Below are 12,197 nucleotides of genomic sequence, written 5' to 3'. Positions count from 1 at the left end.
AACTTCAGTATAAATGAGTCTGTCATCTTCTCCCCTTCACCCGTCACACCCATACAAAGACACACATCTGCAGACCTGCCCCCCACACCTCCCTCACCCCCGAGCTCCAGGGGGATCATAAGGAAATGGCACAAGAAGGAGGAATGAAATCTGCCTACGTGAAAGCCACTTCACCAAGTTCTGCCCAGACCTGGAGCTCTCTGATGAGAGTGACCATCAGCAGTATGAACAAGAGGGCTGAGCTGGGTGGCGGTGGCGCACGCCTTTAATCCCAGCACTCAGGAGGCAGAGCCAGGCAGATCTCTGTGAGTTCAAGGCCAGCCTGGGCTACAGAGCGAGATCCAGGACAGGTACCAAAACAACACAGAGAAACCCTGTCTCAAAAACAAAACAAAACAAAAAAACCACCACCACCACCACCACCACCAACAACAACAACAACAAAAAAAAAAAAAAAAAAAAAAAAAGAGGGCTGCTCGTGATGCAGGCTAAGCTCCCTCCCTTCCCAATCCGACTTCTCCAGTTGCAATTGCAATGGGTTGTGGGAAGGGTTGTGCTGAGCTGGGATGGGGCTGTTGTATCAGCTGGTGGTAGGGCCTGTCAGCCTGACACTCAGATGGAGCTTGGTTGCCCTGCTGGGCCCTTTTAGAATTTATTTTACTTTTTTCCCCCCTTGCTTCTGGCATAAGGATCATCTTCAAAACTCTCACTGATGATTAAAAAAAACAAAATAAGGACCGAAAAAGCTGATTAGCAGAGTTTGAGGAGAGCCACGCAGTGATGAAGTGGGGAAGAGGGGCTGAGGAGCTGCAGGTTTTAAGTCTGGAAGGATGAACCTGGAAGAGGAGATGGAATAATAAGGTTTAAGTGCCAGCCACTTATTAATCAACCACTGTCCACATCATGATCCCCTAGCCGAGGCCCAGCACTGAGCAGAGGCCTCGGCTCTGCCATAAAGCCACAAAGAACAAGATTGGAAGAAATAGGCACACAGCCAGGACAGAGTGGTTTAAGATAGACATAAGAAAGGACTTCCTGGAGGTTAAAGTGGCTTATCGCGGAACTAAAATCACAGGGAATTCAGGAGGAAAAAAGAACAAGTCCAGCCTTTTAAGTATTAAGTATTACTGCTGCTGAACCGTGGCTTCCTAGACATAGAGTCTCCAGGTTATACTCTGTGTGGCAGCCTTCAGGGGAACCAGGGCAAGGGGAAAGTATTTAGCAGTGTGTGGAAGAAAGGTCTTCATGGGCTTCTTAAGGACAGAGCACAACCCAGTTCAAATAAATGTTTCATACCTATGACAAGAGGGTGCTTGGAAAACTTAGCCATAGTTACACAGTAAATGGCCGAAGGCAGGGCTTGAAAGATGAGAAGATGGGGGTGACCTTGGAGGGGGTGGGGTGGGGGCGTCTGTGTGAGACCCTAGGCGTGCACAGGAGGGAGGATGTGGAACCTGATGGGTGGAGGTAGGCCTACAAAAGTCAGGCAAGAAACTGGCCATGGTGAGGACCATGCTAAGCTGCTGCAGGTGGGGCTAAACGAGCTGGGAGTGGAGGTTTCATGGGTCAAGTTTGCAGAAGGATGCACTGGAAAGAGAAAAGGGATGGAAACCAGCTCCACCCTTCATGGTTCCTGCGCATCTCTTGTTCTGTGCACTAACAGTGGAGGGTATCCCACAGTTGAAATTTAGTCTATTACATAAACCCATTGCTGCCGCCGCCTGCCACTAAGACTGAGCATGCTCTGTTGAAATCTTAGCAACCGGTTGAAGTCTTAGCAACTGGTAGAGACCAGTGAATTTAGGGCTCCTTACTTTTTTTTTTTTTTTTTTTTTTTGAGTGAACAAATAAGTTAATGAGCAGTGAAAGTTGGAATTATAGGACTACAGCTCTTCACTTCTGGCAACCGTGTGTGTGTGTGTGTGTGTGTGTGTGTGTGTGTGTGTATGTGTGTGTGTGTGTGTGTGTGTTGCAGAGGATTGACTCAGGACACTTGTGCATGCTAGACAAGCTTTTTACCATTGGGCCAAATCTCTTCTTCTGGTAAAATTAAAGAAGAGGTAAGATGTCTGCCTAGCTAGGCTGCTTAAGGATGCTGTCTGCTTGGGGATAGAACAATGAAGGCCCATTGTGCCTTCCAAACTGATGGCCCTTGGGTTTTGTCCATAATGTCCAGTGTGTGGCATCTACCAAGCCGGGCTGACATCAGGACCGTTATTTCTCTGGATTGGTGCTTCCCCTTATCTGAGAATACTGGTATGACTCTTCAGATCCTAGGAGATCATGGCTAAATAGCACAACTGGACAGGGTCTTTGATTCAGCTAAACTTTTTTGAGACAGGATCTCATTATGTAGCTCAGGCTTGTCTCAAACTTGGGGTCCTTCCATCTCAACTTCCTAAATTCTGGAATTACAGGTATGTGCCATCACACTCACCTTCAATTAAAACACCTTTGACAGCTTACCTCCTCCTCATTAGTATCCAAAGAATGGTCTGGAGCCTGAAAGAGATGGTAGAAATGAGAAAGGTTTCATTAGCTAATGAAGGGTCTATTATAACTGTTCCATTCTCCATTGGCAGATCCACAGAGTGGGTGGAGAGATGTACCTTGGAAACATGCTAGTTGAGAGTCTTCAAAGCTTACTTTGTCATTTGTAAGTGGGAAGGCCCAGACAAGCCATTGCACTTCCCTGAGACTGAGCTCCTTGTCTCTAAACTGAAGATAACAGTCAGGACACTTTCCTGTCATGACTGGTGAAAGATCATTTGCAAAGCATTTTAGAAACCACCAAGTACATGTTGATATGATTCACCTATTGTTTTGTTTTCTTCTGTTTACTTGGAGGACTTAGAGCCAGCCTTTGGACCAAGTATTGCCATTTACAAAAGTCTTCTTAGCTCACTTCCAGTTCTACCCACACAACAAACCAAACATTCTGACCTAAGTTACCTTTCAATACCACTAACACCACATATGTTGGTAAACTGGTTCAACTTACTATCTACTTTATGTTGCTTTATCTTTCTTTAGAAACTATAGTCTAGAGATTTTTGCCTTCTGTGTATAATATTACTCTGGTTCTGAAGAGGACAGCTGCAGAATTTAAATTATCTAAGAGATCGCACAAGTTCTCTCCTCTAGGTCTTGCAAGAGTGCAGGAGGCATGTGCTGACTGGGGAATAGAAGGATTCTCGTGTTTTGAAGCTTTTATATTCTAAATTTAGGTATAAAAGGCCCTGATTTCATTCATTGTTTGTAGTTCATTCACAAGCTGTTGGTGAGTTATGAAGCAGACCCTGCCGGTGTCCTGCCCACAGCTCCTGTGCCCATTATTACAAACACAGGCTACCTTCCTCCATAACTTTAAACAAGATGATTAACACAAGCATGCAACTGCAAACATTTAAAATGCTACTCTGAAAATAGCCCGGCCACTCCCCCCTCCCCAATACCTTACCTCCCAGAAACTAAGTGCTTTCTTTGGTATGTGGTCTGGAAATACCAGTGAGTTAGTGCTGACTGGTATAGTTTTCAACCAGGGATGGACAGACATTGGAGAATAAGGATTTCCCTCCTGGGTTGGTGAGACACCTCAGCAAGTTAAGGTACTTGGTGCCAAGCCTGAGGACTTGCAATTAATCTCAGGATTCACATGGTGGAGGAAATGACCAAATCTCAGAATGTCCTTTGACTTCCACACGTGTGCACACATATGTGTGTGGGCATACACACTAAGTAAATTTAAATTAAATTAAAAAAAAAAAACTTCACTCCTTGCATCTCAGTTTGCCTCCTCCTGAGGCACATCCCACACCACCTCTGGGGCTCCTCAGTGGGATTCTGCCTTAGCGGTCCGCGGTAGTTTCTCCGGTGCACTCTGTACTGGCTTCTCCCCGTCTCCTGTCCTGCTCTCCCCTGGATATTCCCGTTGTATACCTTCTTGTATTTATGTCTTTCTGTAGGGTCTCTTTCTAGGGGAATCTGATCTGTAGCAGTTTCTTACCAGAATCAAGGTATTGCCTGGGTCTGGGCAATGATGCATCGCATAGAGACACACTGACCTCAGTGGGTCTGGAAATGTCAACCCCCACATGCATGATATTTCATTTTTCCTCTTTTCTATATAGATTTTTTTTTTGAGATAGGGTTTCACTCTGTAGTCCATGATATCGTGGAATTCACCAAGTATTCCAGGCTGGCTTTAAATGTACAGCAACATCCTTTCTCAGCCTACTGACTACTGGAATTACAGGAATAAGCAGCAGGCTTTGCTTCATTATTTTTCTGTATTATATTTTCAGGGGAGGATTAAGGTAGTGTCTCTGTATGTCCCCTAGATGGTTACAAAGTCACAATGCCACTACCTAAGACTCCTGAGGTGGAGATTGTAGGTGTATGCTACTGCACCTGATTTAGTATTTCATTGTTTTTAATATTTTAAAACCCTGCTCCCATTCACCACACACACACACACACACACACACACACACACACACACACATTCATTCAAACCCACACTGTAGTCAGAAGTTTTCCTGTGTCTCGCCTGGCCTGTGGTCAGGACAAATCTCTTCCATTTGAGTCCCGAAGCTGCTTAGTCCCAAGTAAACACAAGAGGCTTACATTATTTACAAACTGGATAGCCTATGGCTCAAGCTTCTTGCTAGCTAGCTCTTATAACTTAACCCATTTCTATTTATCTTAAGTTGCCACATGGCTTCATGGCTTACTGGTACCTTCATACCTTGCTTCTCTTGATGGTGGTCGCAGCATCTCCTCCATCTCCCCTCTCCCTTTCTTCCCTCTCCAGTTGGAATGTACCACCTAACCCTATTCTGCCTCACCATTGGCCAAACAGCTTTATTTATCAACCAATCAGAGCAACACATATTCACAGAATACAGAAAGACATCCCACAGCACCACATAATCACATACATTCATACACACACACACACACACACACACACACACACACACACACACACACACTTGCACTCATACTCACACATACACACACTCACACATTTACACTTTCACATGTACATCCTACTGTGGTCTGGATGACTACTATGCTCAGTTGCTAAGTGATGTAATGGAATTAGCTCACTTATGAGAACTGACTGCTACATTTGGAAGAATTTTTTGAGGCATTTATTAAACACAAACATCATTAAAAATTAAATCATCTAAAACTTGCCATGTGGTAGACTTTAAAAACAAAGATAATAAATACTAAATATCATTGTTTTACTCATGTCTACATAGTCTAGATAGTTTACAGTGGCATATGACTACAGAATTCTCCCTATCTTTGACTTGAACACAAAGGGATCTGAAGCGAGTATTTACACCACAGGAATTGGCAAATGCTATAAACAAGGGAGGCCTCACCTATGAAAGCCAATGGTTAAATATTTACCAACACAACATCAACAATACCTTGCCTGGAATCTTGCCCCAGCTCCCCATGTTTCCTATCCTCGGTTACACCATACAATCTATTCTGCCTATTGCAGCATTTATAATGTGACCATTTATAATGCAGATCAGATTGCCTTCCCTTGGGTAAAGCTCCCCTGGGTCCTTCATCCCATCATACCCCTAGGCATCTCCCCCATACCTATCTACCCTGTCTTCCTTTCTTCCCTAAGCCTTAGCCAAGTGGCCAGCCTTCCTTCTGTTCCCTGAACCACTGGTTGAGCTTCCCTCTGCCCCAGGGTTTCTGTACCCCTTCTTCTCCATTCTGAGACAAGATCTATGTTTTATGCAGTCTCAACCAAACCCCTCACCTCTGATAATCTTTACACCCATAGCACTCCAATTTCCAAATCCTCACCCTTCTTTGTCCCAGGAGCCTATGGTCTTTCCTTGTGACTCATTGTTCCACTTGGACTCATCTTGTGTGTTCACGGCCTAACTTCTCTGTGGTCCCTCTCCCTACCGTACTGTGCCGATGCTCATGGAAGGGAGCCCTTTACCTTACTCAAGGCTGTGTCCCCAGAACCCAGAGAGTGATGGATACACAGTGGTACTCATGGGATACATCTGTGGCATGAAGGAATGCTCGTGGCTTCTCTGTTTATTCCTCAGCCCTCCTCAGTCTGGAGCTTGCTTCACCAGCCACCCTCTTCACTGGAACTGTTTCCCCCCTGACTGCCGAGTTGCTACAATTACTGCCTATCCCAGTCTCCCTTCTGTTGGGCTTCCAGGTTACACTGAACACTGATCATTCCTCCCCACCCCTTGAAACCTCCAGCTCTGTAAGCCCACTCTCTCCAGACTTAACAGTTCCCCTCACTGTTATAGACTATTTGTTTACACTGTTATAGAATATTTGTTTACACTGTGTGTCTTTGCCAAGGCGCCTTCTGATTGGTTTTTATAAAGAGCTAAATGGCCAATAGCTAGGCAGGAAGAGATTAGGTGGGACTTCTGAGGACAGAGAGGACTCTGGAAAGAGGAAAAGGTGGAGTTGCTAGCCAGACTTGGAGGAAGTAGGATTGGGAGTTTGAGCCTCGTGGAAGAACATTGATTAAAACTTATGGGTTGATCTAAGTTAAAAGAACTAGTTAGGAACAAGTCTAAACTAAGACTGAGCTTTTATCATTAATAATAAGTCTCTGTGAGCTGATGGCCCAAAGAAAAGTCTGACTACATCCTACCCCTTCATGGACTCAGCTGTGCATGGTGTCTGTAGTGCCAACCATTCATCTCTGCCTGTTCCTCCCTTCTCCTTGGATCCAGGCTCACTTACATGACATGATTTGGCCAAAAGAATGAGGTAGAAGCAACAGAGTTTTGAGCCTCATCTCCAGGAGACCTTGTGTATTTCCGCTTGTTTTCTTTTGCTTACATCACTAACACAATGGCAATGTTTCCTTGGCCTCACTGATCCTTGGAAGAGGGAGTGAGCCAAGAGCTTCAGAGTAAGCCTCTAGTACGTACACTCTAGTCAAGCTCAGGCTAGAGTGTGGCCAAGCCACTCAGAGACCTGTGAACAAGCCAACAAACCTCAGCCAGGCCTTAGTTAACCCACAGAAGCCAAAACTATGTAATGTAAAATTAGACTTGTTCTAAGTCTTTGGCTTTTGGAGTGTTTTGTTATGTGGCAAGAGCTGACTGATACATTCTTTTGTGGGATTTTTGCTCTTTGCTCAGGACTTTGACACTAGATTTCTCCTGTCCCCAAGTACCCACAGCTCTGTACTCTGTGTATGGCCATTGCTGTCCTTCTCAAGATCATTGACTCTCCATTTGCATGTTTAGGCTTCCAAACTCTGTCATGGACCCTGAACTTCAGCACCACAGAAACAATAGTTCAATTGGTACATATCCAATATGGTCCTGTAAAATTGTATGACCTAATGATGTTGTAGCTAAGTTTGTGCGGTACATTTTAAGCTGTTTGTGGGATAACATCATCTACATACATGTTGTATGTCTCAGGATGTGTGCTGGAGAGTAAGTGAGGTACTGCCTGCTGTATCTCGCTCAGGACTTCCTTTAGATGCCTGTAATTTCACATGATGTGTGTGTAAAGTGCATTTCCCTCAATTCCCTTCTCCAGCTACGTATCCTGTCTCAGAAGTGACACCACCATGGCCCTGTCACTCAGGCTAGAAACGCCAGCTCACAGGTGACTCCTGTCTCTCCCTGACCTGGGTTCACCCAGCTCATTTGCATCCCTTCTAAACACACTCCTACCTCCCCATCCTGCCCCTTTCAAGCTTTCACGTTACTTCTTAGTTGAATTATTGTGAGGGGTCATCTCCCAACCCATTGGGTCTCCAACCTCGCTGGGTCTCAGTTACTCTAAGAGCATGATGAAGGAATGATCCTAGATGTCATGGTCACAAACCCTTTGTTGAGTTAGCTCTAACCGCCTCTGTTCTTCCCAGAGACACAGGACACCTTCCAACATGCAGTTTTTATATGTATGGGCTCTGCAGCCAGTCACTCCTCCTCTGACTGGCCTTGGGACAGTCGGCAGGTTGCTCACCCGGCAGAGCCTCAGTTTCCTCATCTTTGAAATGCAGATAGTTACGGAACCTCCCTTATGGGCCCATTCTGAAGGTTAGATAACTTTACACATCTGCAGGGTGTTTAAAACAATGCCTGGCTCATGATAAGCCCTAAAAATGCTATATATTTTACCCTGACTTTTCTTGAATTTTAAAAAAGATTTATTTATTTTCTGTGTATGAGTGTTTTCCCCGGTGTGTATGTATGTGCACCATGTGCATGCCTGGTGCCTGCAGAGGTCAGGAGAAGGGTGCTGGGTCTCCTGGGACTGGAATTACAGATGGTTGTGAGCCACCTGTGGGTGCTGGGAACTGAACTCAGGTCCTTTGCAAGAGCAACAAGTGCTCTTAACCTCTGAGCCATCTCTCCAGTACTGTGTGTGTGTGTGTGTGTGTGTGTGTGTGTGAAATTTCATTTGTCATTCTTCTATAATTGTTGACAAAGCAAAGCCACCTTTAAAACTGTACTGTATCTTTATTTTTCTGCCTACTTTTTAAAAATAATACCCACAATTTAGTAATTGAAATCAAAGCATTATCATGATTAATAGACTATGCTTGGTAATTAATCTTATGTGTTTTATTTTTCCCTAATAAGAATGCTTCAGTTGCTTTAAATATGCAACTAAAACCTAATGTGTCTCTTTTTTGGAGTCTGGTTGACTTAAGTATATTTGCTTACAAACCAAGTTTTAGCCTTTTGAAGAGTGTAGCATTTGATGAATTTTACTACAGTCATGTAACCATCATTCTATCAAGACATGGATCACTCCTGTTCTCCTGTGACCAGCTTTGGAAACAATTTCTCCCTCCCTTTTCTCTCCCTGGTCAGTCTTGCCAGATCTCTGCCCTGGGCATCCCAGTCTCTCATCACCTAGTCTTTGACCATATTGTTCTTTGCCAGCTGCATACCTTTTGGCCTGGGTCCCTTGGACACTTCCTTCAAGCTTCTGCTCACCTCTTCTCTGTATCTGGGTTAATTCCCCATCTGGGGTCTCCTGACTACCCTTTCTGACGATACTGCCCACTTTGCGTTGAAATTTCCTATCCACACCTGAATGCTACATGTGTGGACAGCAGGACCTGTTTCCTAGGCTTCAGCCTGGAGCCTGCCACTGAGCAGATAGCACCCAGAGGCTGGACAGTGACATGGGATCGTCCTCATAAGGCCGGGGAATATGTGATTTAGCTGACTGGGGCCCATGTTGGAAGTCCTTAGCCCCAGAGTGCCTGTCACCCCCTCAAAGGCATCTTCTAGTCATTGATTCGGAGGTGACTGTTTCTCCAGCTACTCCTTGGGAGCGCTGAAGAGGCCAAGCCTGGCAAAGGGGAGCTGGGCATGGGAGTCTGCATAGCACAGCTGGAGGGTGACAGAGGATGAAGGCGCAGGGGCAGAAGGAAGGCGGAGCTCACACCGTGCCACACTATTCATCCTGAAATGAATATTGTGAGAGCGTGAGCCAAATATTGAAACAGGGGAAGGAACAGATAGAGAGCCCTTTTTGTAAACACTCCTCACTTCTGGGGACTCTGGGGTCCTATTGCCCAATGGATAATATTTACAGAACCTACATTTGCCAGGCCCTCCTCTCTCTGTGCAGGCCCTGGGCCAGGGCCAGGTCCCCAGGTAGAAGGTATAATAGGGGCCCCTGCCACACCCTCTGGCACTCCCAAGTCCACCAAGGGCTTCTGTGCTTTCTGTACTGATGGACGTGTGGGGTGAGCTAATTCTCCCCCTGCTGCAGAACCTTCTAGCCAACAAGTACTAAAACAGGTAATGAACGGCCATGTCTTCATCCCTCTCGAGGAGGCTCTGTGGGGTGTGTTCCATAGGGCTGTTCTGCATCCCCAGGGACACAAGCCTTGGCTGTTCCCACATCACAGCAGCTGCTTGCTTGATACCAGGTTTCCTCTGTTGGTTCTTTCCCTTTCCAATTCTCCATCAGTGTTTCCCAGCTCGTCTTCCAAACGGATTTCCATCGGCCCTTCCACTCACAGCTCTCTAGGCACAGGTTTAACCCACAGAGGATCAAAACTCTTTGGGAAACACTTGTCTGTATCGAGCACATGCAGATTTTTCTCCCTTGTCATGACTCTCTAAACAATACAGTATCACAACACTTCATGTAGCATTGCCTGGCCGTCAGGCATCCAGAGAGGATTTAAAGCAACTGGGAAGGTGTGCAGAGGCTATATGCAAATCCTTTTGTATGAGACTCGCCCATCCCCAGACACTGCAACCTGGTAAAGGGGGTCCTGGAACTAATCTCTATCAGATGTCGAAGAACTACTACATTTGAACCAATTCCTCCTGCCGGGGTCTGCTTCTGGGAAAATTTTTTATTTTTTATTTTTTTGTTTTTTGAGACAGGGTTTCTCTCTGTAGCTTTGCACCTTTCCTGGAACTCACTTGGTAGCCCAGGCTGGCCTCGAACTCACAGAGATCCGCCTGCCTCTGCCTCCCGAGTGCTGGGATTAAAGGCGTGCGCCACCACCGCCCGGCGCTTCTGGGACAATTTAAAGACATGCAGTGAAGAAGATAAAGGGCAACCTGCCATGGACAAGTCTTTGGGCCCTTGGTGGATCTGTGTATCGCTTTGGGCTGCATGCTCAACCTTTAGTTGCCCCAGGCACTAGTGAATGAATTCGTGAATGAATGTGCTTACTTACCCCAGAAGAGAGAGTGACCGTCTTAAAGTCCATTTATGCTCAGAGAGGTAAATGCCTTGCCCATCGTCCAGCCAGACTAGTTGGTAGCAACTGCTGGCCAGAAACTGGAATCCTTGAATTTCATTTCAAGTGAGTCTCGGTGCTGGAAAATGATTGAGTGTGGGAAGGTAATCCATGTTAATTCCTGCTGATTAATCATTAATTTGCTAAGGAACTATTGAGATTAAAACTAGAAATGAACGCTTTAGTTTCAGCCTAACCCCTGTGCATTCTCTCCCTAAAGTTTTACTTTTTACCAACAGCTTTTGGACAGTAGTGATGACCAACGGCTTGGACAGACACAGAGGCTGGGACAGTCATAGTCCTTTTGGTCTCTTAGAAAACGACATTTTAGAGGCTGGGGAGATGGCTCAGCGGTAAAGTGCTCTCTGTGAAAGCATGAAGGGCTTGCGTTCAATTCCCAGAATGAATTCAAAAAATGCAGGCGCCACCTGTAATCCAAGCACTGTGGAGATGGAGGACTTTCTGGTCGGCCAGTGTAGCCAGAGCAGTGAACTCAGGGCCAGACACAGTGTCTCAAAGAATGAGGTCCAGAGCAATAGAGGAAGATGTCTGACTGATATCAAACTCTGGCCTCTGATGGGACACACAGAGACACACACAGGGACAGAGAGACAGAGAGAGACAGACAGAGAGACAGACAGAGACAGAGAGACAGAGACAGAGAGAGAGAAACTTCATTTCAAAGAGGCTGGCTCTGGGGAAAGATGGCACTGACTGCTCTTTCAGAGGACCCGGGTCTTTTCCCAGCACCTACATGGCAGCTCACAACTGTCAGTTACTTCAGTTCCAGAGGATCTGATACCTTCACACCAAAGCACATCAAATAAAATCAAATAAATTAAAAAAAAAAGAGAGAGAGACTGGTCTTGGTGTAGGCTCAAAGGGATATATTTTTTTTTTTTTTTTTTTTGGAGATAGAGTTTTTCTGTGTAGCTTTGGAGCCTAACCTGGAACTCACTCTGTAGACCAGGCTGGCCTTGAACTCACAGAGATCCACTTTCCTCTGCCTCCTGAGTGCTGGGACTAAAGGCATGTACCACCACTGCCTGGTTCAAAGGGATAATTTTAAGAGATACTGTTAAAATGGTTATAACCCAAATTTATGCTGGCAAGGTGGTTCCTGCCTTTAATCCCAGCACTCAGAAGGCTGAAGTAGGCAGATTTCTGTGAGTTCAAGGCCAGCCTGTTATACATAAAATTTTTTTTTTTTTTTTTTTTTTTTTTTCCGAGACAGGGTTTTTTTATGTAGTTTTGCGCCTTTCCTGGAACTCACTTGGTAATCCAGGCTGGCCTCGAACTCACAGAGATCCACCTGGCTCTGCCTCCCGAGTGCTGGGATTAAAGGTGTGTGCCACCACCGCCCAGTTATACATAACAATTTATAGGACAGCTACATAGTGAGACTCTTACAAAACAAACAAACAAACAAACAAACAGC

The 12,197-nt window shown here is 45.5% G+C and overlaps 1 long non-coding RNA gene across 1 annotated transcript; it reads right to left on the bottom strand.

Annotated features, from left to right (window-relative positions):
• Positions 1–623: 623 nt before the first annotated feature.
• On the bottom strand, positions 624–11,508 carry LOC119087793. Its single transcript, XR_005091271.1, has 3 exons — positions 10,697–11,508; positions 2,467–2,502; positions 624–836 (listed from the first exon to the last, which is right to left on the bottom strand). It is a non-coding gene; the product is annotated as an uncharacterized LOC119087793 (long non-coding RNA).
• Between the last annotated feature and the right edge of the window lie 689 nt (positions 11,509–12,197).

Source organism: Peromyscus leucopus, chromosome 4 (assembly GCF_004664715.2).
Source record: "Peromyscus leucopus breed LL Stock chromosome 4, UCI_PerLeu_2.1, whole genome shotgun sequence".
NCBI lineage: Eukaryota > Metazoa > Chordata > Mammalia > Rodentia > Cricetidae > Peromyscus > Peromyscus leucopus.
This window is presented reverse-complemented; position numbering and strand designations above follow the sequence as displayed.